The sequence below is a fragment of the Nyctibius grandis genome, chromosome 13 (genome assembly GCF_013368605.1).
Source record: "Nyctibius grandis isolate bNycGra1 chromosome 13, bNycGra1.pri, whole genome shotgun sequence".
In the NCBI taxonomy this organism is placed as follows: Eukaryota; Metazoa; Chordata; class Aves; order Nyctibiiformes; family Nyctibiidae; genus Nyctibius; species Nyctibius grandis.
Window position 1 is genome coordinate 13,651,272 of NC_090670.1, and position 25,529 is coordinate 13,676,800.

The 25,529-nt window shown below is 44.3% G+C and overlaps 2 long non-coding RNA genes across 2 annotated transcripts; both read right to left on the minus strand.

Moving 5' to 3' along the window:
• LOC137669678 (uncharacterized) lies at positions 1-8,698 on the minus strand. Its single transcript, XR_011049156.1, has 3 exons — positions 8,527-8,698; positions 7,004-7,233; positions 1-250 (listed from the first exon to the last, which is right to left on the minus strand). It is a non-coding gene; the product is annotated as an uncharacterized lncRNA (long non-coding RNA).
• Positions 8,699-8,732: 34 nt separating this feature from the next.
• Positions 8,733-23,232, minus strand: LOC137669596 (uncharacterized). Its single transcript, XR_011049149.1, has 3 exons — positions 23,091-23,232; positions 9,204-9,283; positions 8,733-8,791 (listed from the first exon to the last, which is right to left on the minus strand). It is a non-coding gene; the product is annotated as an uncharacterized lncRNA (long non-coding RNA).
• Positions 23,233-25,529: the final 2,297 nt, after the last annotated feature.

Sequence of the window (25,529 nt, forward strand, 5' to 3'; positions counted from 1 at the left end):
GAGGGAGGGAGGGCGGGTCCGATGCTGCACGTGCCATTCATCCCCCGAGCCCTCAGCATCCTCTGGGTGTGCCCAGAAACCAGCTTGAAGCTTGACTTCAGATAGGCAGCTCATGTCATTCCCTGCATGTGTAACCTTGTAATCGGCTGTGAAGTGTTCTGTGATCCCGGCTATGAATGATGAATAGTCCCACATAAACCTGTGCTGTACGGCACTGTTAGTGCGACTGCTCAATGCAGAAAAAAGCCCTCTGGAAAAAAAAAAAGAAGATAATTATTCATATAGCCAGTATGTGGGATTTCCACAGTAGCAGATGCTGGCCTGCCGTCTAGGGGGAGAAGTGTCTCCTCCAAACATGGCAATGATGGGGGTAATAGAAGATGGGCGTTTGGATGCTCATTTTCATACAGAACTTCACAATAACTTCAGGCAAGGTACTGTGTGCCCTTTTCCCCAGCCAAGGAGACATCTTCCCTCCCTCCCTGGTTCTGTGGGGCTGAGGCAAGGGAGTAGGATGTCGGTAAGAGCTATGCAAGGCTCAAGAGAGAGACGGAAGCACTACAATTTCTCAGCCAGCTAAGATGATTTAACTGCACATCTCCCTCAGGAATGAATTTGGCCCATGACAAGCTGCTCTAGACCATGGGATGTTTGGTTGCTAGCATGAAAGACGTAGAGGTTTTGAAGCCTTATTTATATCTGAAAAGTCTGGCTGGAGCTTCCTGTGGCCTGTGGAGCTAAGGAGTAGGAAGCGTAGCCTAAATCCTTTCACTAAAAGGCTGCAGAGCTCTTCAGCCTCTCCTACATGGTCCAAAAGAAAAGCAATTCAGTGTCAGCTCCACGCAATAGAGAGGAATTTCACTTACCAGCTGTGTTTCAAAGTGAATTTAGATGTCCTTTTATCCCTTTGATTGAAAAAGGCACATGTGCATGGGGAGTTTGGGGGGGGGGAGGGGGTGTCCCCCCCATACTGTGTCCATGCGGTTGGAAGGACTTTATTATAGCTAATGTAAATGTGTTCAGCACACAAACCACATGTGGAGCTAACATTAAACAGAAGTTTGTGGTCAGATGAGCTACAGAAAAGTCCCTGTTGATATTTTTAGGCAAGTACGTAGACTGGCCTTCTGAAAATAAGACGTGTTCTTCTCTCTTTTGGGAACCTGTACAGCTATGAGCGCATGAAAACAGCTACAGACAAGGGATGAGTTATTAGGTTAGACCTCAGGAACTGGACTGCAGAAGAAAAGATACTACCTGACAGCATTGGCCTTCCTAGGCCAAAAATATTTGGCAAATTTGGGTGATAACCTTTAGGATCAGTTTTCCTTCAAGCTATATGTCTTTCATCTGTGAAACCAACTTTGGAGCTGTTCTTAGCTGCTTTCTGGTTGTGTTTCTCACACACATTTGTCCACTGCCCCTGGGCACCTTGTGTGTTTTGCCAGACTCAGCAGTGATTTGCAGTTGCTGGCATGCAGCTGCCTGAAAATGTGGCTGCTGGTATTTGTGGGATTGCATGAAGATTTGCTCAAGAGTTTACATTTTGAAACAAAAATTTGAGTGGAAAAAGTAAAAAAAAAAACAAAACCAACAGCCACCACTACCACCACCATCCACTCCCCATGTTTGAGCTAGCTCCAGGCAGACAGGGTTCACCCTTTCAGCTGGGGGGGGGTACTATGAGAAATATGTGGCTGGATGTGGTGAAGCCACATGAAAAAAAAAAAAAAAACCGCTCCATTTTCTACTTTCTAAGAGAGCTGACTCTTGCTGCCTGCGTGCCAGGGTGCCAGATTCCCTCTGCCCTGCCACCCTCGGTGAAACCTCAGTGCCAGCTGCTCTCATGCAGCATTGCCAGCTCTAATCTGCTGTAAGAATGAAGCCCCTGAGTATTTGCTGGGTTTGAAGGGTGATTCCCACCTGCAGCAGGGTCTATGAGAAAACTCAGCATGCCTTGAGCACCCCTTAGGGCTGATCCTGGGCTTTGGGCAGCACCGGGAGCCTTGTTTAACTTGTCATCCCAAGGAATTTCAGCCTCACAGCGGTGTAACAGAGAGCAAAAACTTTTTTCTTTTTCTGTTCTTTTTTTTCTTTTTTTTGGCAACTCTACATTCACTGCCTATCAAGCAGAAACTAAATAAAAAGGCTGTTATTGTGCTTCGAGCCATCAATTTAAGAGCAATCACCTATGCGTTTGGGATGTGCTGGCAGGGAATTATCTGCAATGAGAAGCTGCTTGCCAATCAGCGTCGTAAAAGCCCGTTGGCTTTAGCTGTACCTAGAAGGGGATGCAACTTGTTAAGTGTGGCTCTCAGATCTCTAATGCCCTCTGCGGTTTGGGAGCTGATTAGCCAAGAGGAGCCTCCTCCAGTTAGATGGCCAGAGCATCCCTGGTGCCCCTGCCACCCACCCAGCACTGCTGAAGCCCTGAGCCTGAGCTGCTGGTCATGACTGTCATCCTGCTGCAGCCTGCCTGGCTCCCCAGAGCTGTGATGAGAGGCAGCAGATTTGCCATGGGGGAGCACAAAAGCTGCAAAATTGTGACTGGGACAGGAGGTGTCAGAGGAGCAATATGCCTGGGAATCTCTGCCATTGGCCTTGAGGAACTATAGGGTATGGTGAAGGAAATACTTTCATATGGTGTGTTTCACAGCCAGGATGACATGATGTTTCTGGCTTGGACCAAGCTGCATCATGATGCCACGCTAAGGGAAATCAGAGTCAGGCCTTCAGATTTGTAGCACCAGCATGAAAAACAATGCAGCTGCATTGACTACTCAGGGTTTACACAGGCGTAACTATGATTTCCCTGTCAAAACTGGCATCTCCTGTGGTGAACACTGGACTCTCTGGGCCTATGGAAATGTCACCTCCATGTCTCAAGGAGGCATTTCAATCTCAATCATCTCTGACTCAATCGATGAAAATAGCACATCTATTTTAATAACGAAGCACCATGGGCCAGCGCACAAACCCCCGGTGTCTGGCACCAGGGCTGCCGATGTGCTGGCAGCCCATGGCTCAGACCCCAGCTCTCTAATTGCCTCCGCCAGTGCCATCAGCCCCCCAAAGTTGCTGTTCATGTGTGATTCCAGGAGAGTAATTTATTACCCTGAAGAACCCGACTCTTCTCCCCATCTATCTATATCTCCGTGTTATATTGTTTATGTTAGCATAATCATTTCTCACAGAGAATGTCAATAAATGCTGGAGACAAAAGCAACACCACTACCACCACCACCAAAAAGCCCATCTGCTAAATAATTCTTAGAATGAGTTGTCAGAAACCTTTTATTTACTGATTCCACGCATTTCATTTATTCCTGGCAGCGGGCCAACCTTTCTGACAGTTAAGATTTATTGATTTAATTGCCTAGGGTAACCATGCAATAAAATCATCTCAAAGATAAATTTTCATGGCACTGTGCAGCATCGAAGTAATTTTTCAAGTGCTATGGCTATATTTCTGCAGGTTACAGGTGCAAAATTTGCTTAAAGCAGAAATGTCTCATTATTGTAACCCCAGCACATCAGTGTGGTCCCTCCTGTGAAACTCCTTTTTTTTTTTTTCTTTTTCCCCCTTACCTTTCTTTCCTTTTCTTTCTGTCTGTCACTGCCTCTTTCTCTATCTCCCCCCCTCCTGTTTTTTTTTTTAAGGAGGACAGTACAGGTCTCTCAGAAAAGAAATTGTATTTTCTTAATTGGTTCATATATTCAATGCCCAGGAGAAGCGAAGCTTCAGTTTAATTAGTAGCGGGCTTAGAGGTTATTTACAATGTTATACAGAAGCATTTGTTTCCAGCTGTGTGATGCTTTTTAACAGAGAGGCCTCACATCATAGTAGATGATTGCCATTTGTGACATTATAGTTTATTGAATCTTTAGATCTTTTTATTTACACTGTTAAAGGGCTCATTATAGTTCAGAACAAGGAGCAAATGAAAAAGAAATCTCTGATTAATTCCCAGGTTAATGGTAACATGCCTGAAGTCAGAGATAGTATAAACTTTTAACAACGTGAAATGTTTTCTTCTCTCTTATGATTTGTTTGGGGTGGGGGTTGTTGTTCGGTTTAAGTGTGGGATTTAATGGCCTCTTGCTCCGGCAGCCTTGTCAGCTTCCCTTGCTAGATCTGAATGTCTAATTTCATTCTCCTGCCCCACCGAGGACATTTGGCCCAAGGCAGCTCCGAGGTGCCGCCAGCACAGGGTGGGCACCCAGCCTTGCGGTGGAAAGCCTGGCTGCCAGCGCTCCTGCGGCCTCGGCCACCGTGGCCTCCGCGAGCCTTGCCAGAGCCCAAACGTCAGAAAATAAAGTACGGGATTTTCCTTGCCAACCTGGCACAGAAATGCAGTGAGGACAGGAGATAGCTGTGGTGTGGAGACAATGAGCGGCCGGCTCCCAGGCACCTCCTCAGGGTGATGCCATCAGACCCGTGCTGCTGTGGGCCAGTGGAGCATCCCCAACACCTCCGATGGCTCCCGGAGCCCTTGGCAGGGCTGCCACCACGTTTGCCCTGCTGAGCTCATCTTGAATGACTTTTAGTCCCATATGCTAGTGGACTTCCCCTACCCTGATCTCATTCTGCAGCTTTCTCTTTCTTCCTCTTCACTGGTAAGTACGTACCCAATACCTGGCCCTTGGCACCTCCCTATGCACTCACTACCGTTCTGCAGCATGATCTTCGCCAGCTCTCACCCGCTGTTGCCGTGTCTAAATACCTGCCTGTGGAGAACTTGTTTTCTGTAAGGGTGGAATGACTGTGCAGCCATCTGTGGGGCACAATGCATGACCTGGTGGCTGCCGTGCTGCACAAGTTGCCCACTAGTCCTTCCCTGCAGCAATCCGGTGAGGGTGCAGGTCTCCCCAGCCCAGAGCAGAGCACCGTCCCACCACGCTGCACGAAAGTGCTGCTGCCTGCATGGACACTGAGACACACTGCTGAGCCCTTCTTCTCCCACTGCACTAGAGAGCTACGCTGCATACAAAAACTGCCCAGTCAGTCACAAAAAACCCCTATATATACAAAATGCATAAATGACCTATTAAAGCTGAGTTTACTTTACAAGCAAGACAACTACAACTCTGGTCTGTTAATTTGGATTAGCTCCAAGACAAAGAGCACGTAAGATGTGTTCCTATCTGTGAGGGAAAATTTGCTCCTTGTTTTCAAAATCATACAGTCTGAGATGGGAAGATTAGGGTCTATGTTATCATCGATAGCCCATGAATAGATCAGATGGAGGGTTTTGCAAAACAAGCTTATTTTAATTCAAATTCTTAGTAATAAAATGTGAAATTGGCTCGACGGCTTTCTTTTTCTGGTGGAAAAGAGAGCTCGGACTTGCAGATTTACTCCACTGTCAAGCTTGTGGATCTCACATAGCAAACACTGACTTTAAAGCCTAGGACCTTTACGCTTGCAGTTTAACCTCTTCGACCTTTACCCCTCTGACTTCAGCCTTTCATTAGATGAAATACGAAGGCAGGTTGGATACATTAAAAAGAGTATTAGCGAGAAGAGAGGCAGTTGAATCAATAATGTCAGTAAAGGTAGACCTATTTATAGAGAAACAATGTCAGCATATGATAAACCTGTGAGTAAATTGGCTGAAAGCCCAGAGCTTTGTCCTGGTTTGGAGAGCTTGAAGGGATCTGAGCAGCAACAAGCACAATCAGTAATCCCGGGGCTCAAAAATGTCAGCCATGACAACTGGGGATCAGAAAAACCAAAAAAAGTGTCCTGGGGTGGGAGAGGAAGGATGGAAGGAAGGAAGAGGGAAAATGGGCATAGTTTCAAGTATTGTCAAAGGGAAATGCGAAGTCCTTCAGGCTGGGCAGCAATGGTGAAAGCTGAGGTCCGTGTTTGCTCTCTTTAAAACAGGGAGCTGAGCAGGCTGTGAGCCATGCAGACCTCCCACCTTGCAACACATAAGCCTCCAGGCACCTAACATCAACAGGCACCTCCAAATTCAAGACAAAACTTGCCCAGGTATTCAGAGAAAACATCCCACACATACCAACTAGATACACAAGTCCCTCCATTGATCACCAAGAGAAGAAACTTGTCAACTTCAGAGAATCTGATTCACCCCAACCAATCCGATACAATAGTTTGGCTTTTTTTAAGGTAGGAGACCACTCAAAGCAATCTGAATACAGTCTTGAGTCTATACTCGAGTCTATAAATAACTAACATTGACTAGAAGTAACATCCTATTTCATTGACTCTATAGAAAGCCAAGGGATGTGAGCTTCATTAAAGTTGGTGTTGCAGACACCAATAATAAGGGTCATTGGGGCCTACTGTGAAGAGTCACGTTTTGAATATACTCTCGGTAATTAGCATTACTTGGAAAACTTAAAAAGAATTTCTGTTTTTAGCATTTCTGTTTCATCTGAACATTTGAACAACTCTTGTTCTAGTTCCAAAGCAAAAGGATTTTTTTTTTCCGCCCCAGTTGTCAAAATTGTCTTTCTCTGCACCCTGACCCCCAAAATTCCAGGTTTGGAGTAACTCTGCTAGGTTCTTCCCAGAGCACGCAGAAAACTTCATTTTATGATATCAGCCTGAGTTAAAGTGTCTTTTCTTTTGTTTTTGTCTCCTTAGGTTCTGAGACGGCTTCAGTGAAGTAGGACACACCAGATGATGTGGGTGGTTACGTTTCTGCTTGACTAACTCTTTCTGTTCATTTTTTTACTTTCTCAATTCACTGCTGCTCTGTGCAGGCTGACAACCCAGGAATGTAAGGGTACATGAAACACGATAGGCTCATGTTTGTGGTGGGAGTTCAGAAATAGCAACAAAATCAAGGAGCCTTCAAGTGGATAAAAACCCATTCAGAGATGCAACCAGTGAGATCAAGCCTCTGCCCTGAGTTGTAGATGTGTAGAGCCAGATGTGTACCACATGAATGTCTCGGTACACTGTATGTTCCCAATAAACAAACATAGGAGGAGACAGGCATACATCAGAGCACACAGATCACTTGGGCCTTACCAAAAATCCACAGTACTGAGCCCTTCCAGGAGATCTCAGTCATCCTCATTTGAAGTAAGTGTCCTCAACGGTGAAAGTGTAACAGGTGGCCAGGTTTAGAGAGCCTCGTGAGTGGTGGTGTCCGAGAGCCACATCCTAAGCCATGCCAGGACTGCTGGTTTTCCTGCAGTAGACCCAGTGTTCAGCCTGGAGCCACGTTAGCCCAGTTCCGGTCACAGAGTGAGAGTGTGCTAGGTGTCCCAAACAGAACATAAATAAAAAGGGAAAGGCCTATCAATCATGTTAAGACCCCTACTGACACACACTGTGCTCACATACAGAGCATAAACACGCCTAAAAAAGCTCATTTTTAAAGAACCAGAGTTACAAGCTGTTTCAAAACCCCTGCACTTTATTAACATTGAGAATATGTCCTTTGATATAAACTCTTCTAGAAATGATTCAGACGAATTAGCACAGGAAAATCTTGCTGAGTTGGAAAGCACTGAATCGGAAGCAGTGCAGTCAGTGAAGAATGGGAATAAACCATCATTCTGAAGTATGACAAATGGTGACACGGCCTGTCTCGAAAAACAAATAACCAAAAGACATACTACTTGGTCCCAAAACTGGGTTGAACATTTTTTGAAATGACTTCACTGCTGTATGAAGACCATTAACAAAACAGAAAACCCTGCCAGCTTGTGGACTGCAAGTCCAATAAGGGAGAATTTTGCTTGTCCACAGGAGAGACAGATGATTCACTTTGTAAAAGAGCGGGACTTATTACTCTTAGAGGCAATATTAATAGATCCATCCAAAATCGCCCATGGAACAGATCTATTGACAGTGCCAAGATCCTTAGCTGAAAAATGTGCAGAGAAACTTGGATCTGCAATGTAGAATGCTGCAGTGAAGTGATTACATTTTGTGGCACCTAAAATGCTTTTATCAAAGGATGACTTGACAAGACATCAAGATAGCTAAATGCTTAGGACTGAATGTCAATCAAAAACGTACATGTATTATTCAAGGTGCAGACTGAGCTTCAGCTAGGCAAAGGGAAAAATACTAAACTAAGGCTTACGGAGAGTGTGTTTGGGAATAGATAGGAGACATCTTTTGCAATCTAAGTACACTCATTCTGCTTCTTGGGCTAGATGCATCGGGTTTGACTTTACCAGCTGCACAGGGAAAGAATTTGACCCATAGTGTCTCATTTAGGAGATGGAGTAAATACATTGTCTAGGCATGGTGTGGTTCCAGGACCCAGTCAGGGCTGCAGTGATTTTCAGCTCAATGTTGGTAGTCCAGCAGCTAATGGCTGCCAGTTGTAGTATGCAGTAAAAGAAATACCTGCCACCAAGAAAATGTGTTTTCTTTCCAACAAGAAGGCAAGAACAACTGAGCTGTGATTCAGATTTAGCACAGTGATCCACCATTTGAATGCTCCCACACCGAAGGATGCTCTCCACCAGTAGAAAAGTACCCTCTACCCATAACATTTTAAAGCCCTACCCCAACCCAAGAGTGCCATGACTTACCCATTCAGCTTCTCAGCACATGTCCTAAACCTCAGCTTCTGTGGGATGGCCAGGAAATAGCCCACATTTTCAATGGTCCCCGAAGACCTAGTGATGCTTGTTCAAGTGACCAGCTCTCTGTACACAGACTTGGCTGCTGACCACAGCGATGGTTGTCAAGAACATGCAAGTCTTGCTCAGGAGTGAGACCTGCAGCTGAAACTGCCACTGATTTTTTTTTTCCATCATCAGAGCTGTATAAAAAGCACGAACCTTAGGCTCAGTCCTGCAAAACAACAGAATGACAATCAGTCTCTAGCTTAAACAGCAAAAACATCCTTCCTACAACAAATGGACAACTAGAAGAGACAATTAATGTATCTCTATGCTTTTATAAATGTGTGTGTGTATATATATATATATATATATATATATGTATATATGCTTTCTAATTGTGTCAGTGTCCTAAGGTTACATGGCTAAGAAGCCAGGGAGATACACATTATACAGTCTAAGACTGGCCTTTATAAAATTCCCAGTCATTCCATTGGCATTGTTTTTTACAGACCTCTCAGAGCATCTGACATGAACTTCCTAATTTTACTATGAAAGTGATCAAAATAGCAGAAAAATGATGTGCCAAAGAATCAGACAAGGAATCAATGGCAGCATGGAGACCAATCTTGGGAATAACTCACCGCTGGTCACACAAAGAGGAGGAACACATACTTTCACTCTTCTTCCCTCTGTGTGGCCCAGCTGAAATACAGGGCATCACCTGAGAAAAGGATGAGGTCGAATTATTGCACTATTAAAACCAGGAGTGAAACAAAGGTAAACACAGCCTCGTGCTTGATCTGCCATCTCATTGCAACTGCCTAATTGCCTTCCATGCCCAAGGGGTTTGCAAGGCACGAGTGGAAGCAGAATGAAAGAGAACTGCCTTAAAGATGGTAAATATACCTATTAAGGGGGGGGAAAAGAAAATTTTCCTATAGGGCACACGTATCAATTAAACCCTTCAATGGGAAGACCTCCCTTGTGCTCCCAACATCAGCAGTGTCTATGTTACACAACCCTATTTATGCCTTTAGTTAATATGAATGAGCAGTAACTATAGCAATTATTACATTTTATGATGTACATAAAGTTCCTGATACAGTTGAGAGATATGGTCAGTGTTTAAGCTTAGCTCAGCATTTAGCAAGCTTTCCTTCCTAGATGTTTTGATTACTTAGGAAAGCCTTAACCTCTACAACATAATGAAAGACTGGAAAGTTGCAGGGTAATTTGTAGGAGAAGGGGTGTGCATGGGGATATATGCACTATTATAAAGCTCAATAAATAATCACATGAAATCACTGGCATTTAGGACCCTCCAGAGAGGAGCTTTCCCAGACGGCTCATGATCCCTCATACCCTGACTAATTCCTGATTAAATCCACTGACTTTGTGGAAGTGTACGTGACATCAGAAACCCACCACGTATTTCCAAAATGAACGTTAATTGGCTCCAGACAGTGGCAAGGGAGTTGTATGGGGCTACAACCGCAGGGCTTCAGCTCCTCCACTCCCAGTGTGGCTCAGAGGGAAAATGGTGCAGTGCACAAACGGCCAGAGCTGGGGGAATGATGTAAGATGTCTTCCACTTGCATTTTATTGAGAGACCCCATAAAATTCAAAATCCAGCTGTGCACATGGGTTCAGTCTGCCTGTAAAAACGGCGGCATTTTCTCATGCCTATGATTGATATGGCTTTAGGCACATCTGTGTACTCACTTTACCCCTTCCCTCCACCCTCTCCATCTCAAGCCACTGCGTAGACATAAAAAGTGGGAATTTGTCTTTTGTACGTGAGGGTATAAAAGGCTTCTTGACTTCCACTGAAGGACAATAAGTGGCAGTTCACTTTGATTCCCTCTCGATGCTAATTTAACCTTAGTTTTACCCAGGGAAAACATGGAAGCCCAGCACCAGAATAATCAGCCCCTTTTCTTTCTTAACCTCTAAGGCGTAGGAAAGGGGCAGCTTGGTAAAGTGACCCAGACATGTTACAATAGACAATCAATGGCTCTAGTAAAATGCACGTGAAAGCATTTCAAGCCCACATTTCAGTAAACATCCTCCAGAATCTGTGGCTATTTATCAAACATGAATGCGCTTTTCAGGATGAGGATCTCATTTCCCCCTCGTGTTTTTATTCCAAAAATAATTGGAAGTGACAATACAGAGAAAGATGATGCTTCAACTTCGTGTTTAAAATAAATATAAGACTGTCATCAGAGCCGAGCTGTCTTGTGAAGATCCCTCTCACAGGAGTCAACAGGCAGCTCTACTGATAGAGAATCGTGTTCCATTATTGATTAGCTTTTAAGTTCTTGTTACATATTAGATTACAATCGCTGTATGCATAGGGAATGAATAGCCCAATTACAGTCTAAAATAGCTCATCTCTAAGTGGTTTAGGATTTTGATATTACAGAAAGAATTTTAAGGAAATTACAGGGTTTATTACGAAAGCCTTCAAGGCAGATATTTACTTTTTTATTGCATGGCTTTTCAGGATGGGGAGGGCAAAATATCCCTCCTTTATTACATACAAGGCTGGTTTTAGCTCCCTCCCAATTAGCTTTTAAAAACTTTGGGAGATAGGGGTTTGCTATATTTGGGGGGTTTTCTGCATAGAAAGTACCAGATTAAGCAGCCCCAGAGTTACACCTTTGGGCTTCCCTGGTGTAGAGGAGAGCACCCCACACTGAAACGTGCACCAAGCTCTGCTCTAAGTCCTGCTGCGTGTTTTGGAGGCAGTGACGGTTCTCAGCAGAAGCTGAATCAGACACTCGGGACCTGCTATTTCTTACTCTTTCATGCAGGAGAAAAAAAAAAATCTATCAATGGTGCTAAAACAGTTGCAGCTCCCTGAAGTTGGCCCTCAAGGGCACTGAGCACTGACCACAAGTAAGCTGGAGGAGACTCAGGGCTGCTCAAGCATGTCCCAGCTCTCAGCAAAGGCACTGATCCCAGTGACCAGTGCTTTTGTGGACATGGGACTGAACTTTCACAACACAGTATTCCTGAGAGCGCTGCTTAATCTGCTTTAGTGTTGCCAATTTCTGTAAGACTGGAGCAATTCTAGGGATTTATGCTTAATTTTCAAAAGCAAGTAATTTAATTTTTTTGCTAAAATCTGGCAACCTCGAGGCCAAGATATTTTCAAGACTAGCATAAGCAAAGCCATAACTGATGTAGTCTCACATTGGCAATACCCCTCCAGGCAGGAGGTGGGACCTCAGACCGCCAGAGCTCCCTTCCAGTTGGTGTTTCATTGTCCTTGCAGACACACTGGAAGGGCCCCCCAAGGTGCTGCCTGGGGGCTGCCCTGGGGCGAGGCGAGGGCTGCTGCCACAGCCCAGTCTGCTGCAGCAGGGGTCACAGCTCCCCAGCCCCACTGAGGGACAGGGGGCTGCAGGTCGGTGTGGACAGCCATGTCCCATGGCAGAGCTGCTGAGCAAGCGAAGGGGAGCAGCAGCACTGCATCCGAAATGCCGGAGACACCAGTCTGGCTGCACGGGAGCATGAAGCTGGAGTCAATGGGGTGCATCACACTCGGCACATCAGCTTTGACAGGATGGACTGCCGGCGTAACTTAGGGCCACCGGAGGTACCTCTGAGATATGCCAGCCTTGGGGACAGCGGGAGGGTGACAGAAAGAGCTGCTTCCCACTCCTGCTGACACATACATGCACACAGAGCCACACCACCCTCCGCCCTCACTCACAACCCAACTTTTCGCACCAGCTTTAAAGCCCCCAATGTTGAAAAACATTTTTTATAGTTGCCTAAAACATAGCCATCTTTAATCTCACAACAAAATATAGTTTTGAACTTGGAGGAAGGGGGTAGAGAAGCCCAAACTCAGCTCTCAGTATTCACTCATCACAGTGCTGACAATATTGCATTTCAGTTTTCATTCCATATAACCACCCTGAATAGTTCACTACAGAAAATAACCACTCTTTTTTTTTTTCTACAGAGAACTTCCAGCCTTCAGCAAAGTGGAACAATTTTAAAAATTGATCTGACTTTCTCTCAGATTTGCCTAATTAATCATTTCCTTCATAGGTTAATCTCCCACATGCGGCTAGCGTTGACCACATCTCCAACAAAGCATGGAGAAGGTCACCAGAAATAGATTTCCAAGGCATTGGAGGGACTCTGTGGGCAAATGGTTGCCACTATCCAACACTGCAAGTGTGATTAAAGGTAAAAGGGAGAACCAGGTGAGACTGTTGCATGACCCTAGGATGCTTGCCAATGAAAAACCACAGCAAAAACATTTAGGATGTACTCCAGGCCCACTGAGTCACTCTTTTTGGCAGGTAATACAGGAAATCTTTAGAGAAAAGTTCTGCTCACCGAGTTGTAGGTCACTGATAGACTCATAATATTCGTATTAGCCTGCCACATAAGCAGCCCAAGGTCCCTTATTTTTGCATGGTTGTAAGAAATGTAAGCACCCAGAAGGCTTTCCTTCAAGAATGAAAGTCCAAGTCCTCGTATATGTGTGTGCACACAAGGTCGCACTGGCTGCTCGGGTTAGATATCTCTCTTTCTCACCCCTCCTGAACTGTATGCTAAGCTATCCCACATGAATTTACAATGTCTTTCCAAATAAGGACCAATTCAGTGATGTGCTGCACACAGTACGTTAATCCAGGAAAGTATTTTTTGAACTGAGACTGCCCAGAGGTGTTTAAAATTAAACAGGCTCAGGACAGATTGCCTTATGCCCCACAGATGAACACTTGCTGGCTGCGAAATCCAAGATACAGTCCTAATAGATGTCTGCTCCACTTCGTGCACATCTGCAATCTAATAGGGAAACCCACAGCTGCATGCAGGAAAAGCACAGCTGAACTTTGCAAGAAAACAGGTTGGCTTGAGCCCATGGAGCTATTTTTTGAACCTGGGGGACAATCCTATCTTGTGTGCTCGGGTATGGCTGCAGATCCCAATGAATGGTGGTGGACATGCCAGAAGGAGTCAAAATAAATTACATGGACTAAATGAGAGATTAATAACTGGATCAACCACTTGGTCTCCAATTCTGTAAGTTCAAAGTGACCCTTGGCCCAGGACACTGTGAGGAAATGTCTTCAGAAGTGAACTGGCTTTGCACCATGCTGTAGGGCATGGGAATTTTACCATATGCTCCATCGAGGCAGGCCCACCATCAGCACACCAGAAAGTCCTACCTGAGGTGCTAGCTGGAAAATCAGATGGGCAGGTAAAACCAGGCAGTTGGTGCCTTTCTTTTTCCAGGGTGATGAAAAGTAGAGATAGTATATCTGCATAGCAACACAGAGCTCAGTGCAGGGATGTTCGGACATGTGGAAATGTGAATCCGTAAGTCCAAGTCTGGATATCACCTGCCTCAATTCGTCAGCTCTAAACTTGAACTTAGGGAGGAAAGCAGGGCTTATTAGCTAAACCCCAAACGCTGCATCAGTGCCAAGCAGGCTGCAGATCACCCACACAGGTGCCATGCCGTGCACTGCCCAGCTCTCCCCACGCAGCCCCAGGCCAAGCAGCCGCAAGCCCCGGGCCAGGGCCGTGCTCCTGCTGCATGGGCGTCCTGCACAGTGACCTGCACGGGGACTGAGCCAAAGCTCCCGTGCCACGGTGCTCCAGCACTCAGCAGCTCCGTTAGTCCCTCCAGAGTCTCATGTGTAAATATCCCTTCACTTAGCCTCCGGTGAGGATGATTTTTGGTTACACAGCGAAGCTTTTACAAGCAAACAGACCAAGCTGACAAATGCATAATGGATGTGCTGAACTGTCATTAGTGCACCGTATCTTCACCAGCCTACATGGTCCATCATCTACATTAAATAATCTTCTTTAGTTAAACACATGCACTGGAGACAGTACTTACTTTGTTTCTAATCGTACATTTTGCAGCCTTTGAGCAAGACCAGAGTGCTCTCTTTAAAAAAATTATTAGTACTATTATTATTGTTATTATTATTATTGCTATCGCTATTACCACCTTATGCTTAGAAATGTTTCTTTGCTTTCCTTTACGTCAGCAAAGCAAGAGCAATTATGTAGCTTCATCCATTTCTCTAAAGGGCTATGGAAAAATGCTGCTTTCAAGAAAAAAAAATCGATAATTTTTTACAAATATTAAAACCAAAATACTCAAGGCATTTTTGAGAGGCATTCTCACATATTGCTGAAATTACATGCAATGTGTGAAAATTTGCATAACAAATGTGACAAGATGGTTACTTAAGGGACTGAAACAGAAGGAATAAAATATATATTAGATACCTCAGCTCTCATTAATTATTATTCTGAATGAGAAATAATGCCAGGAGCAAGAGGGGTGCCAGAAGAAGCAATGGGGAAATATATTATCATGTATTTAAAAAGCTTTAAAAGGTATAATAATAATTAGGAAATTATTGCACTACTGATCTTTTTTAGTAGCAAAGCAACCACCTGTTCACACTTTTATTAATCGCTTGCTCTCCAGTTCCTTAAAGATGGTCTGTGAAGACCATTAAAGGAAAAGCTACCTGAGTAGAAAGGAGGAGAAAGAATTCATGTTATGCAGGCAAAAAAAAAAATCCCTACAAAATGCATAACTTTAATTAAGAGTCACATGTGAAAAGGCAGTACTATTTTAAGACTGGTTTATAGCAAAACATAATTTGGCTTCAAACAATAGCGATGGAAGAGCGTGAATATTATTATTATTGATTTTGTTAATTTGCTCCAAATGCCCTGCCTCGCCCAGCTTTGTCTTCCTGGTGCTTCCTAAAATACCGTTGGTGCAGAAGCATAGTTAGGGCAGCTCCATGGGACTGGGTCAGCTCCAGGCACCCACACCAGGCGGTGGCCCCAGGAGGTCCGGTCTCCTCCGGCAGCGCCCCGGGCTGATTCGCAGCAGCACGTGGCCTCAGACAATATCCCCCTGGTGAAGTTGTTGCTAAGCTGGGAAACTGCAGCCTTCCTATTTCAGGAGATAATGCCAGTTAATGTATGTTTGTTGTCAGACACACTTTCATCTCCTGAATTGCACTGCTACGTGCTCGGAAGTGTTGCACGGGCCCCTACTGCTCATCTCGTTCCTGCCTGCCTACAGATGGAGATGAAAGTGCAGAGGTGTCCTGTTGCTGGATTGATCCTTCCCCTCTGCCACGGAAAGGCGCACGCCACGGCAGAATCACCGTGGGCGTTTGTGCGCACCGTGCTCCATAATTACGGCAAGCAATTTCGCAAGCGTTTCTCATCGTTCGCTCCTTTAGGCTCTGAAACATTTATGCTTTATCTGCCCTAAAACAGAGAAATCCATTTTTTTTATCAACCTGTTTCCTTCAAGCCTCCCATGGAAGCAGTACAGAATTTCCCATTTGCTCCTTGCTGCAGTCAAATCTTGTCTTGCATTTCCCCAGAGGTTTTTGTCTTGGCCTTCCCTGGAATCACCATCTCCCACAGCTTTGTTTAGATGCAGAAGTCCTTGTCCATTTTCCCCATTAGTCTCCCTTATGTTTCTCTTTTCCTGTTCCCTCTCTTGAACCTTTTCTCTCACAGCTTCACTGTTCTTCACCATCTGGCCTTGGGAAACACTTTGGAGGGCTGTTCCTCTGCCTGAGTGCTCCATCCAGGAGCTTCTGAACTCAAACACGAGTCCACAGTGTAGGCACCTCCACTAGTCCCATACCATTCTCCTAGTCCACCCTCGCATGGGAGATGGATAGGGTAAGGTCAGTATGGACAGAAATAGGTGAGAGAAAGACACCCGCTATGCAGTGGCACTCCTAGCTTGGCAAATACCTGTTACAATTCCTCATCCTCCTGGAAATAACTCCATTCCCTGGCATCTCTTTCCACTTATAAGCCCAACAGCTGGGGCAGGCAAGTTGGAGGGTGGAGAAGGTGGGGAGGGAGACAAAACACGTTGCACATTTTGCACAGGGTCCTTTGCTGGTAAAAGACAGAGAGGGTGCCAGTTTATTGTGCCATTGCATGATCCCACTGTGAGAGGACCCATGTCTTTGCTTTGGGCTCTGTGGCATGGCTCTGTGCCCTCGCCTCCTGACAAGACCCCGTGCTACACTTGGCACTTACACCAGCCTAATTATCAGCAGCGGTTCACTTGCAGGGCAGACGTTTGCACGCTGCAACACAGGAGCCACATGACTCCGTATCAGTGGGCTAGAAATGGAGTTTCATTGCATCCACCTCCTGTGCTGCACATGAGTGCAGCACTTAGTAAAAGCTAAATCCATTTAAAATAATTTTAAGGGGGAAAATAAGGCCCTTTCTGGGGATATTATTTCTAAGTCATGTTTCACTCTGCCATTAATATACTTTTGGAATGCATGAGAGCTCCTTGCACCCAAGGCAGGTAATAATGGTCTATTAGAAGACACCATCTCTGTTTCCTAATGCTCTGTCAAAGGTTCATTGATGAAACTAGCCGTCTGACTGCTCTCATCAGCTTTAAGGAATTCCATAAAAGAATGAAATATGCTTTCCTCATAATTGCTTTTATATAAGATTTATGACAATGTGAGTAACAGATAAACTGGGCACTTGCTGAACAAGACTCAGATTTAAGATGTGTCGACGCAAATGAGAAAGTGTCCAACTAAGAGATGCATTTCCTGGGAGAAATTTGAAAGTGTTTGCAAGAACCACAAGTTACCACATACACCTGGCTACGTTCACTGCTGGTATAAACACACACAGCTCCAGTGAGGCCAAAGGTACTGCATCAGCTTGCTCTAGCAGTAAATTTGGGTCTTAGAGGCCAGTTACCTAAACAGCTCACAGCTGAGAAGAGGACCTAGACAGCATCTGGAAGATGTCCTGGGTACAACTATACAGCTGATTGATTAAGCAGTAGCATGGTTTTTTGCCACCTGCACCTGGTGTTGCATGTGTAAAGAACATTACATGCTTGGGGAAAAAAAAGAAGTCCCTTAATGCCTGGCAGCACTGGTCAGGCTCCTGCCAACAGTAAAAGTAGCATCAGTGAGAATGGACTGTGTGATTAGTGTGGTGGGGTAATTAATCCCATTTGCCAGCTATTCATCTGGTTTAAACAATAGAGGTGCAATGGTTATTGCTGTGCCTCTTCATCGTTACGTCAATAATATGACCTTATGAGCTTTTGGCTCCAAGATTACCTAAAGCACAGGATTGACTCTAAGGAGATTCTTTATTTCCAATTCTGCTATCGGGTTTTGGTGTCACTTCACTGTTTTTGTCCTCAACTTTTCCACCTCCAAAACAGGAATAATGATTCCTTGCCCAATTTCATTGCCCTTTAGGAGATAATCAGCCACTACAGATGTAAGTGCCAATTAAATACTTGTAAACATGCCTATGTCACTCTATATGGTAAGGCAACCACTACACTCTCACTCAATGCAAACAAACTATTCAGTCATATACGGTAGGTGTCTGAAATTGTTATGCACATTTCTGAGGTTGCTCTGCCTCTGTGAGCGTCTGACATGCACACCTGTGCGTCCAGAGTAAGCTCAGGGGTAGCCCAGTCCCACACAGAAGTTGAGACGAGGTGGTGGGCATCAGCTGCTCAGTGCTAGAAGATGTGAATGATGTGAGGTTAGACGCTTTTTAGATTTTGAATCTAAAAAATTTTGAATCTGCCAAAATCTGAGTCTGTACAGATGTGCGTGCTCTGTCGAGCGCTGTCTCTCTCTCTTTACATGCACACACACACAGACACATATTTTAAGACTTCCAGCATGCCCACATTTGAGTATTATTTTCACTCAGAAAAGCCAATAACCAGCATCCAAAATTTTACACCAATTATTTGAAGCTAGTCAGAGCCATAACGAGAGCAGAGTGAAAGAGGAGAAGAGCCAGCCATTTTGGTAAAAGTCAAAAGTACTACAGCCATACTTTTAACACCCTAGTTATTCATTCAGCTTCTCCTTTTTTTCTCAGCTACTTACACCAAGAAGACTTTATGGAAACTGCTGCCAAATGTTTAAAACGCGAGCAGTTCAGTCGTTATTTCAGTCCCAGGTTACTATGGTAAATTGTACGTGCTCACCTTGTGCATTCATTTGTGAACGTTTGACATACCAGTGATTAATTAATATTAATGGCAGAAATCACTTCCAACTTGCTTTATGCTAGAAATCACACACAATCCTGGCTCTAATCACTCAGCACATAAAGAAACTTTAATTGATAACCCAGGTTTAATAACCATCAGGAATGGATTCTGTAGGAGGAACAGAGCAATGTTCCCTGTAATCATCCTAGAGGAGATAGATAGAAAGCTTGTTCTACCAACATCAAAGAAGATTAGGCAGCAGAAGCCTGATAGCAAAGTAGCAATTATGGAGGGTTTTTTTTTAATTCTGTGCACCTGCTTCATCAAAATAATAGGCATCTTTTAGCAAAATAACCTGAAACTCAGTTCACTGACTTTCAATTATCTGATGCTGGGAAATGCATCTGGAGAGACATGAAAAAGGTGATAGACACACAGAGAAATAAAGAGAAAGGGGAAATTAGAATGAGGGAAAATATGAGGGCCTGTGTAAGTGGGTGTTATAAATATCCTGTGCCTCGCGCTGATTATAGGAAGGGAATATTTTTGCTGAGTTAGGGTTGTGGCATCAGGCACATTTGACCAAATCAGTCCCTGGTGGAGTGCCTTAGAGTACAGTAAACAGCTTACACCAGCGATGGATTTGGCTCATTGCTTTTAAGGGGAATTTTAGGCATCAAACCTTAATGCAAGCAAGGTAAGCACACAGTAACTTTCCGCAAACATTTCAGGCTGTATAACTCAAAGCAAAAATTACTGTCCTCAGATTCCCCTGTATCAAGTGGTCTTCCTACGCAAAACTAGGAATGACCACATAACTTTGTTTCAAAAGATGAGTCTAAAGTTAGACCAGAGTCAATCTTTCCTGGAGGTGGGAAGGGAAAGAGAGCCCAGACACAGTCTTGGTTTTACTTCAGGGACTGCATGTTCATTTCTGGAAAAGCACAAGGCAGACCCTCAGATGCAGACTTAAGAAGCCTGCCTGGGGCTTAGCACCCTTCCTTGTTAGGCTCTATGGGTGTCATTTTTTTTTAATAAATCCCAGTCTTGCCTGAAAACAGTTTTTCAGAGGACAGTGGGCAATTCACTTACACATTTTGTGTTCTGCAGCCCTGGAGCCTCCACAGGCAGAGCATAGCAGAGGTCTTACAAGAGAAAAGCCACACCACCAGCCCCATTACTGGGTAGAGTTCTTGCCAGGCTCAGGACAAAATCAAGGACAGCACTTTTCCACCTTTTTTTTTCAGCTTTACATCCTTGTTGAATTCACTGTGCCCTCTCACACACCTCTCACTCCCTCCTCCATTACATACAACCACCCCCATCTCATTCTAACTCAGAAATGATCCCCACATGAATGCTGGACAGGAGAGCGCCTTCTCCATATTTTATCATCTCCTGAGCCCTTGTGGCTTGTGTTTGAGCTCCCATGTCCCTGCAGGAGCCCCAAGGCAGAGGGAACTTACCACCACATCCTCCTCCGCGCACCTCCTCCTGACCCTGCAGCTCCTCCTGTTTGATCACAGCCCTGTCTTCAGAGCTCTGTCTAAAAGTCAGTCACCTTGTGAGTCAGCACTGTGGATAAACATGGGCTCAGGGCAAGTGTAGACTTGCCCTTAACCAACGTGCAACAATGGGCTCTGCGTGAGGCAGAGCAGTTGCCCTCTCTTCAGCCACGCTGCATCCTGGCACATCCAGCAGATACTGGTCTGCACGCTGGAGGATGAAGCACAGAGGATCGTGAACCACCAACCACGGTCAGCAGAGGCTGATCCTTCAGCAAGAATCACCATCACATCCCACCTCATGCAAATGAAGTAGAAGTAACTCCATTGTAATTAAATAGGAATTTTTGTGTGAAATCCAAATGAACCTTTGTAACATTATCATTAGTTCTCAATACATCTCTTATTTTACCTCATTAGAATTACTGGTAATAAATAGTAGCAACTGGATTGTAATTAAATAGGAATTAAAATATGACTTCCTAATGAACTACAGCAAAGCAATCACTGTTTCAATACACATTAATTGTTGTTCTGTTAGGAATACAGGCAACTTATTTTTAATGAATTGCTACAAATTATTATGAATATATGGCCTGAGCCTACAAAATAGTCTCACATCAGTAAGTGTGCCTGTTTGTTAGATGTCAACCAGCTGTGCAGTGAGCAGATCTACCCAAGGAACTTGTGACTCGCAGCATGCTAATGCCAGCAGAGAATACACTGAGTTATGACATTTCCACCATAAACTTTTTCCAGAGGGTTGCCATCAATTTACAAAAAGGCCAGACAAGATGCCATTGGGGATGCCATCAGGGAAGTGGACTAAAAGGTGTGAGAACCCAATAGCAGTAATACAAGACTAGTGCATTTTTATGTTATTGATTCCTGTTTGATTATAATAAAAGTGCTTTGTAATATGTCCCAGGGTGGTAAACTGCATATAGAAAACCCCACTTTATTATTTATACATTCTCTCTCTGTATATAGAGAGACATATAATATATGTATGAATAAAATTTCACTTCTATGACGGGTCTAGATTTAAAAGCCATAAAAAGCGTTTGCTGCTTTGTATTACTCTTGAAGATGTAGCAGGTGTTTGGTATAAGAACGTGCAAGCTATGGAGAGTCATGTTCGTAATAGGAGTACTGACTCTCTAATAGAGGTTTTCTATCCACATTGATAGAATCACAGAGTCGTTTTGGTAGGAAAGGACCTTTAAGATCACCGAGTCCAACCATTAACCCAGCACTGCCAAGGCCACCACTAAACCATGTCCCTAAGCACCACATCTACTGGTCTTTTAAATACATCCAGGGATGGTGACTCCACCACTATCCTGGGCAGCCTGTTCTGACACTTGATAACCCTTTCTGTGAAGAAATTTTTCCTGATCTCCAACCTAAACCTCCCCTGGCACAACTTGAGGACGTTTTCTCTCGTCCTATCACTTGTTACCTGGGAGAAGAGACCAACACCCAACTCACTACAACCTCCTTTCATGTACTTGTAGACAGCAATAAGGTCTCCCCTCAGGGTGGGCTTATTCTGGTTCAATGGGATGGTGGGGGACTGATCTCAAAGCAAGCATGCAGAGGCTGAAAAATCAGCTGTTTTTACTTTGAAAGCTGGCAGCATGCCTCCCATCAGCAGCCTCTCAGATACACCCCCCAGTTACCTTCTGCCTCCCAAGTGACTGGCACTGGGCTGAATCTCCCAGGCTTTCACATGGTGTAAGTTCCCTCCATTAACTACTGAGGATTTTTTTCCATCCAGGCTTCTCATTTCTGGCCCACCATCATTATCTCACGCTGTCAGTTTCTAGGGGACAGCAGCAGTCAGCCATCGCAAACATGGGACAGCCAGTTCCCTTGGGCGCGGCATGAGCCATCCACGCCGACGTGATCATGAGGTCTTCTCAACGTGGTTTTACATGCCCTGAAATACGTTCATGTCTCCATTTGTTCACCATCGCTATCATTTTACCTCTCATCATACCGCAAAGTCAGAGACATTTACAATCCCTTTGGATTTCCAGACCCAGCAGGGGAAATTCAGAACCAGAGAGGCCTCCAGAGAGGCACAGTCACACATGTGGGCCCAGGAGAGGACCGCTCGCTGCTCAGGCTTCTTTGTTATACCCAAATTTAAATCACAGAGATTGAACAGGGCAAGCAAACTCACTCTTTCGATTTTGTTACCTAATCAAAACTCTGAAGCTTTCTAGTGCTGGGGAGTGTTCACATATCATCCGCTTTCCATATCCAATGCTGACAAAACAATAAGGCAGGAATAACATAAGTCATGAGAAAACTAGTCTGTCTCATAAATCTTCACAGGAAAGTGGCTGCTGTTTTATGTTATTGCAGTGTGTTGTTTCCAATGAAGTGATTACTGTTAGATGTATTTTTAAATTGCTTTTGGTATTTTTAAAAATACATGACTTTGAGAGTGATAGAAACGAGATTGAGTGGAGGTAGACAGTGCCTACAATATGATTAACTTTTTCCCAGACCAGCTACTTCTGAAATTAAGGTTACCAACACAGCTATTGTCAGCGTTCCCCTGCCTGAAAAGAGCTCATTGGAGTCTGTAAAATGCATGCAATTAATCCAATGGCCCACTTAAACCCTCCTCTTGCTTCCGACACTACATGGGATTGCGTTCTGCTTCAAGATGTGTGATTAATAATCGCTAGTGTTATTTTAAAGCATGAATGTGCACGTTTATGTACTAAAGCTCTGTAACACAGAGTTACATCCCGTTGTGAGTGAGAAGTTGTGGTTTCTGTCCATGGAGGGGAGGAACAACTTTGTGGGTTAACAGCTTCAACCAAGGCACACATGCTTCCAAAAAAGCTGAGCTACATTTTAGATAAAGTTCATTTGGAAGACATTCAAGGCAATAAATATCTTCAGAGGTTTTCTCAGGGCTTTATAAGTCATTAAAACTCCAGGTAGATTTTACCTACCAAGGCTTCACTTGTGGCATGCTGAGCTCACTCGGTCCTTTTCCTGGATGTTGTTGTATCCTTTCCAGCAGCTAATGAAGCATGTAACCATCCCAGGGCCCACCAACAGGGTCCCGCGGGTTGCTGTGTGCTGCTTAGACCAGGCACTGCAGGGTTAAGTTTACCCAGACGAGAGGAGACGCAATAAGAGGCAAAAGGAAACTGAATTAGGGGAAAATCAACAGGCAGCAAAGGAAAAAACTAAATTACATTTCATGTACACACATGCACTCTTTTGGCTGGAGGCACAGAAAATGTAGCCAAAACCGGGCTGTTTTTATTCTAAACACTGTATCAATCCATTGATTAATTTTACACTTTGTTCCTTATGAACCTGGGCTGGGGCCATGAATGCTGCTATGAAAAGAAGAATATAGCCAAAAAGGAACTCTTAAAAAGTTGGCAGGCGTTTCAAGGCAATGTGTCTGGCCAGCAGGAAGGAGATGGCTCCTCCGGGGAAGGGTATGGAGCTGTAAAACCATTTGTGAACGGGCCCTGCTCAGTTTATAAGGTGTGTGACTGACTTAAAGTCAAGTTTCTTGCACAAATTTGTGACTTGTAAATCGAATGATAAAAGTAGTCTGAAGTATCATTTTTCCAAAAGGGCATTACAAGATTGGTTAAGAATGACTGTATTTCCTCACTAATACCATTAACTTCAGAATTGTTTCCATCCATTACTGAGTTGAACAAGGAGGGTTTGCCATAAATTGTTACATGCTGTATGGTTCAGCTGGTCAACTTTATGGTATAGGAAGCAGAAATAAAACAAAATCAAATAAAGGAATACAATAAAACACCATGGGCCAACTTCAGTCTTGGTGTAATCAAATGCAAATGGAAATAAATGGAGTGGCACTCGCTCACACCAAGGCTGACACATCCCTTGGCCACAGAGTAAAGGGAGGCAGCTAACCTCATCTCACTGTGTTCCTCCCCAGGAACAGCTACGGTGAGCAGGAACAGGCTATTAGCCCATCATTTTCCAGTTACCTGCTATCTGCTGCCTAAATGTTTCCTGAAAAGCTTAATTTACCTCAGGACTTCCCTTCCATAAGTGTGTATTCTTTTCAGCAAGTTAGGAGGTTAAGGAATGATTTGGGAAATACCCCTAAAATCTCTCCAAGATAAGCCAAGAGTGACTTTAAGTAGATGGAGGTCTGTGTAAGATCTCAAGAAAATGGGACAGAAGGAGGGGGGAATTCTGCCTGTGATAGATCTTATTCCTCATCCAGACAACATTGCTTAGTGGGGGGACAGGGCTGGGAGTTTCCGTTTACAGGAGGCTCAGAAATCCCATGATACTGCTTATCTTGTTTGTATCAAGCAAGAGATAGCACGAATCCCACTTACTGATGGGGAAACTCACCTTCTGTTGAAGACTAACACAAAGCCAGGCCACCACTTAAATGCCTTAAAATAGGGATCTGCGGAGGCTCAGGGCAGCGTGGGTTTCACACACAGGCAATCTGACCGTTCTCCTGATCGACTCACAGTGCTCTGTGGGCAACACACATCCTGGCATCTGCCCGGGGGAAGAGTTTAGCTCAATGGTGAATTCGACTACATGTTCAAATTTGGCAACTGCAATGAAAAAAAATTATATTTAGGTGAGTTTCTAAACCATTGCTCATTTAAGCCACAAAGCTGCTCCTGCTTAGGTTGTTGGACTACCCGACTTTCAGACCTCCCAAGTGCCCACAACCTCAGCATAAACACTTCTGAGCAAATGGGGGTTCAAAAATCTCTGCACAGAACCAATTCTTTCCTTTCTCATTGCATTTCAATATTGATAATTGCTAGTTAATCACAGACTTTACACAGCCTCCCCCTTGCCCAAGTTTTACGGTTGAAGTTCTGTTTGAACTACGCTTCCTTCAGCTGAACAGTGCTTGAGGGTCAACAGAGCTATGAAATGTGCTGTGAAAAGTGATGCTTCTTTTAAGAGACCTCGTTATTGAAATAACTTTTTTGAGTTAGTGTTTGGAAATAACTTTGAAATGAGGATTTGCACAGATTTGTTTTGTTAGTGCAGCAATTAGCCTCATGAGCAGTGACTGGCTGCAGTACCTTCTGCCATGTCTGACACATTAAATAAATTATTCACTCTTAGTTCGTCAGTTGGAAATACAGTTTGTAATACCTGACGAGTTACAGGCCACGCAGCAAAGCCACATATCATCTCAAATAGAAAAATGAGCTCAGCTTTTGCTGCTCCTGCATAAACAAAAAAAGGACGGGAAAAAAAGGTAAATAAGATACTGTTTTTCCTACCATGTGGCTCAATCAGCTTCTTTTAGAAAACGGCCCCTCTGCCCTGTCCCCTTTTTAATGATCAGATTACAGTTCTCTCCTCCCCACTGAGTTGGACTGCCTCAGCAAAAACTCCCACAGCCTCTG